Source organism: Salarias fasciatus, unplaced genomic scaffold, assembly GCF_902148845.1.
Source record: "Salarias fasciatus unplaced genomic scaffold, fSalaFa1.1, whole genome shotgun sequence".
In the NCBI taxonomy this organism is placed as follows: domain Eukaryota; kingdom Metazoa; phylum Chordata; class Actinopteri; order Blenniiformes; family Blenniidae; genus Salarias; species Salarias fasciatus.
In genome coordinates this window covers 1-6,262 of record NW_021941284.1, presented here as the reverse complement: position 1 = coordinate 6,262, position 6,262 = coordinate 1, and positions in this window count along the sequence as shown.

Genomic DNA, 6,262 nt, shown 5'->3' with positions numbered 1-6,262 from the left:
TTGGCTAACTTTTTATTTGTCTTTGTTTTGAGAAATAATCTACCTGCACTGTGACTTACATCCATTTGTCTTCTGTGAAAATGCCTTAAAGCACCTTAAACTGCAGCACTTTTTTCTTGTCTTCCTCATCTTGTAGGCTACCTCAGTTGGAGAGCCTTGAATTGCAACAGCCTTCATTCTCTTAGCCAATACTTGACCTGTAATAGTTAACAAGTTCAAGCTGTGAAATGCTGAGATGGAGTAACAAAGTTGAGACATCCGTTGTTCACAGCTTTTTTCACAGCTCTTTGGCCCAGTGAATTGCACATCAGAAAGAGGGCAGAAGTCTCCGTCTTTCAGACATCCTTATTTCTACAGTGCTTTTTGTGGATTCATGAAGTTTTCTTGCACTTTTTATTTTTAGAAGTTTTCTGATTCAGTGTTTTGTGTTTCTATCATGTGACTAACTCTGAAGAAGCAACATGACTGATTTGAAGGTCAGTCTGAGCTGACCGATGCAATGTAAAGGCTGAAATGGAAGTCAAGTGAACAGTTGATTTGATTGCTGATCATCAGAATCAGATTTACTTTATTATGTTCACTGATGAACCTGAAGGCGTCTTATCTCACATGTCTGAGTGGGACAATTTATGTAGAGCAGAAAGAATGAATAGAGATGTAAACATTTGGTGTCACTTCAACCCTTTAAACTCTTTAATATACCCCTCACAGCAAGATTTTTAGACAGTAGGGACTCTGCCATGTTAAGTCACATCAAAAGCACATGCGTCTATTGCATACACTGGAGAAAAACACAAAAAAAAAAAGATCTAGTTGACCAACTGTGTTAAACCAACACACTCTTCTGAAAGTCTGTGAAAACAATATCAGTAGCATGTTGTAATTACAGGAAGGAGACAGGTGGAAGAGCAAAGGGGACATAAATGAATGAGACAAGGCGTAGAATGATTACTGCCAGGCAGAGGAAAAGAGAGAGTGAAATAAACGATGTGCTACGGGGGAGGGGGGGTCTCCCAACACCTTGTTCAGCCTGCATAAAGGTGAAGATTTGTGTTTAAGTGCAGAGCAGAGAGATTGTACGAGTGATGAGACAGCACGGGTCTGAACCCCGCTGTTCATAAAAATATGAAAGAGGAGCCTCGGTCGACAGAGAGATTCACAAAAGGCTGGAGTTAGCACTTTATTATTACTTAATATGATTCAGTACAAAACAGCAGGTTCTGCACCTAACCTCACACATTTCACATTATTTCATTTATCCATTTTTATAACAATATATATATATCACAGTAACACCAGCATACAGAAACCGTTAGTGCCCTCTTCAGTGAGACAGAGGTGGAAATTTATGTCTATTTTAATAGTACAACTTGTCATGTTTGTCACTCAGAAAAAGATGATAAAGGAAATCTATGTTTATCGTGATTATATCAATAAGGTCTATGTGGTATCCTGGAGTTAATATACATGATGCTATCTCACTGTGTCTAATCTTGTAAGTGTAGTGTTGTGTCAGATACATAGAGAAGATTAATTTATTAAATACTCATGCTGTGTAAATATTAAGCACTTTACAGTTAATCTTATGAAATATATAGAAGTTCGTTTTTAATCTTTCATCCTGAGAAGTGGTTATAAAGGCAGGAAATTCAACATCTTAACAAGTTTTGACTTTCTGGCCATAACATCAAGATGCTGCTTTCCAGTTGCCTTGAAATTTCCCAACTCAGAATGGCATCACTTTCTTGCAAAAAAAAAAAAAAAGTTGTAATGTTCCACTTTATCACAATGGTGCAAGTCTAAAACTGTGCTAATTCTGACTGGATGTAAATAAGAACATAACGCAACATTTTGTTTCCTAGAAAAGAGAAACTTGAGACAGCAGCACTGTGGAAGAGCTGTATGTACCACTCAGAAATGTTTTACAAAAATGTTCATGTGCTGGAAAAACAGCGGTAAACGTCATCTGAGTTTACCTTCAAGGTATTGACCAATCAGGGTAGATCTGATAGACGGCAGCTGGAAAACAGCAACCCTACCTCACTGAGATGTGAGAAGATTTGAAAGAAAGGTCCTCATGTTTCAGTGAGAGAATTCTTTTGAAGTAATGATGAGATATTTCACAGAAAGCCTTCCTGTTTAGTTGGTGGTGGAGGCTTTTTTTTTTTTTATTAACTATTTCCAGAAACTTCTCAGTGAAGCTGATATCTACATCAGTGTGATTTTCTGAGTCACCGGTCTGAACATTTCCCGTTAATCTTATCTGAGCCATTTGAGATCTGTGCATCTGTTTCCTGAATTTTAACTTTGTCTCAAAAAATATTTTGTACTGATGCTTTATTGAATAAAGTTTGTTTTTAAATCAACTCTGTACATGCTTACTGCTCTACCCTCACTGCACTTAATTCATGGATTCACACAGTTCACCTTGATAAAACCTTAAAATAACAAGATCACAATGACACAGTATGTGAAACCTTTTTTTTATTTATTCAATATGAGAAAAAAATGTTTGACATCATAAAACATCATAAAAAAAGTCTGAATCCATGACAAAATGATTCAAAGGGAACCAGCAGAATTTAACCAGACAACAATGCACATTTTTTTCTAATTAATGCATTATTTAAAGCTTCCCCAGCTTTATAATTCATTACATTTTTTAGACCCACTTTATCATGACTGTGGTGGCAGAGGGCAGGGCCTACACCAGTCGAAACATCGCTACATCTCTTTAAGTAAAAAAACAAAAACAGAACAATGCATAACAAATCATGAACCAAGTGTTCAGGGGCCTTACCTATAAAACTCGCTGCGCACAAAACGAGCCCCAAACTTTGCGCAGCGGCTCCTCTGCGCCAAAGCTGGTACTTATAAAAATACAGCGCAGGGAAAAAATACGCTGGACTTTGTGGTCCTCACCGCAAACAAATAGCTGCCGTACACGGACCGCGCAATTCTGAAAAACTACGTGGAGATAAAAAAGGAGAAGGAAACAACGAGGGGAGACACTTTGAGGAAGTCACGTTCAGTGCACTTTGAAATGTTTTCATCTCTACCTCACCTTCTACATCTTCTAAAATAAAAAAAAAAAAATAGTTCAAAGGGGAGCAATCAAACACATCACGTAATAAAAACACGTACAATGTGTTTGTTTCTGCACTTACAAATACCTACTGTCACTTGTAATGACATAATAATTCTTCTCATGATACACACTTCCGAACCCTGAATCATCACGGGTTCACAGTCTCTATGTGCTGCAGCGCATCAAATCGTGTTGACTCAAGAGGCAAAACAATTCTGATAATGCCTGGACGCACAATCATATTGTGCAACCAATTTCCACTGCATTTTTATGTTAAGTTTTTTTTTTATTTTATTTTTTTTAAGGTGTTTCTGCAATGTTGGGACACTATGAATTATGACAACTCGCCTTCAAGTCGGACCACTTTTTTTTCACTCCAGCAGTCGTGCCCCGATGGCTCTGGCACCTGCTCCCACTCAACGTTTTTCCGTTTGTTTGTCCCTCCACTGCTGTGTCCTCCAAAAAGGACAGAAGACCGGCTCTCCACCTCACCAATAAGGGTTTGGATTTCTTTTTCGCTGAAGGTTCGCTTCTTAGGTCGTTTACCGTCCATCGTGCATGTAATAGAGATGCGCGGAAGGCTTATTTTTCCATCCGCAACCGCTTTTCAAAATCTCCATCGCTGCCCGCTATCCGCCCGCCCAAACGATTTTTTAGCAATTTTCAAAACTGAACCCGCCCGCCATCCGCAGAATAGTTTTTAGGAAGATGCTCCGGCTATAGGTATTGGTATTATACCATGGAGAAACATGGAGGAAGCGCGCACCGGCCTGGCGCGCGGGGAAGGGGGGCTCAAGGTGATGGCAGATGAGGGTCTGTCGAGAGTCCGGCGAGGCCCCAACATCCAGCAGCCAGAGAGGGACCTGCAGCATCACCTCAAACCTCCACACAGCGGCAGATCCACCGCCTGCATGCGGCGCGTCTCACCTGCCGGCCGACACTTGTGTTCTGCGCCTACAGCGAGACGCTGATCGCCCTTGAAAAGGAAAAGCTGCGTTGTGCTCTGCTGAATGTGCGATTAAATTGTGAATGCCATGATTATGCACACTTTTGCTCGTTTGGCTGATCAAAAACTGCTTTTCTATCGTTTTCGTTCATTTCTTTACATTTGGAATAATATTTAAAATGTTGCTTTTTTTTTTATTTGAGTGCTTCAACCACAACCTGCCCGAATGTAATTAAAATCTTAATTTTTCTACATGTCATCCGCCCGATCTGCAGTTATCCGCGGGCTCCGCGGGTGCAACCGCAATCCGCACTTCTCTAGCATGTAACAGTGCTGTGCGCCACACCCTCTAATATACCCAAATTTTATTCATGAGTTCATTTGCATACCCATATATGGTGCCAATGGGTGGAGTTGGGGCGAGATTGTTGGTGGGATCAACAACCGTCATGTTCTGCGCAGGATTGGGATCCATTACTTGTCAATTGCGTACAGCTGTGCTGTGGGCAGTTTTTTAGCCCCCAATTTTTTTTTTGCGGACAGAAGTTTGCGTTGCGTCCCCACGCACGATTATTGTCAGAATTTTCCGCAGAGTTTTATAGGTAAGGCCCCAGGTGTTTCTTCTTGTTTACTTTTTTAGAAAAATTCGGACAACCAATCCAGATGAGTGCTCAAAGTCACATACAAACACATTTTTCTCCTCTCAACATGCATTTCATGGTTGCACTTAAAAAAACCTGACATTTTCATTCATGAGTCTGAGATAGTAAAATATTGAAAAAGATCCACATTATGCAAGGAATTTTCAGAGCGGCTTAAAAATGCAAGAAATATTCAGTGAGTAAGATGAGATATAGAGCAGGCTGCAGGACTGCTGCTGCTACTGATGGACATGTGGACAGAGCAGCTCCAACTGCTCCCAACCACACGTTTAATCCGAGGCACAAGCTCCACTGAGAGTCTGCTGTGAACTGTGGCGGTGCAGCTGCTTTGGGCTGGCAGTACAAAGTTCATCCTACAGAAGAGATTTCCCAAAAATCCTTCATCACCTTTCCCTCTGTGGTCATTTTTTTCAGCAATTTGGTGTTCTGTAATTATCTGATCCTTTACATTCCCTGCAAACTACTGCAAACAGCTGAACTTTCACTCAAACCATGCTCACAAAAAGTTCCAGAAAACTGTGACCCAGAGCAGAGTGCCGACATGCAGCCTGCTGTGTTTTGATAGATGCTGTTTTTGTGTCTCTCCTTTTCTCTCTTTCTATCTCCTCACTCCAACTGAAATATCAGAAATCTGCCACCTCTCAGCCTGGTTCTGCAAAGGCTTCTTCCTTTTAAAAGGGAGTTTTTCCTTTCCACAGGTGCTTTTGTTTGCTCATGTAGAACTCTTGGGTTTTTCACAGTAAAACAATGGTGCAAAGAAATGACTGTGTTGTAGTTTTCGCTATATAAATTAAGCTGAATTAAAAGTAAGAAAATCGCTTGAAGAAGCGTATTTGCTGTAAGCAAATTTGTGTCTTCACCACTGTTGAATTAAAGGACTCCCTTCCTCCGCTGTTGGGCTTCTGCTTATTTGTGGCTCCTTTTATCCCTTATATATATAGAGAAGCACTGTGGACATGGTGAAATGACCCATGTCTGCGGTGTCCCCACATTGTGGACAGAAAATACTGAAGTAGTAATAAAGTTTTTTCAAAGCTGCTTCTTCTGTCGGGTCCAGTGAAGAAAATGCATGTTTGGATTGTAGAAATCACAAAATGAGGAATGAAGATGTTCAAATCGGGGTTTGCGTTTGGGATTTTAGGCTGAAGCTGGGGTAGGCAGGTTTAAATGTCACGGAGCAGTTTTATTGGCTGCAACAGTCTGAAAATATGTGACGGAAAAATATTACTTATGTTCTTAACATAAAAGTTGATTCAACATCTTTTTATTTGTGTAGAGCAGATAAGTCGAGTTCATCTGAGCTGCTATTTGGTATTATGCTGGTTCACATGAGAATCCATGCAAAACGGATGCCTGGGTATGAACGTAGGATCCATACTGAATGTGAAATGGGAGTCTTTACAAATACATAAGCCTCACCTATTCAAAGAGTTTTCTCAGTATGTGAATTCATGCCTTGTATTTAGCATTAACAGTCGGCCTGCTGGACTCTAACACGTCTGGAATGCACAAACGCCTTCAGAGTGAAACTAAAATAGGAAAAGAGGTTCAAACAAATGAGACATG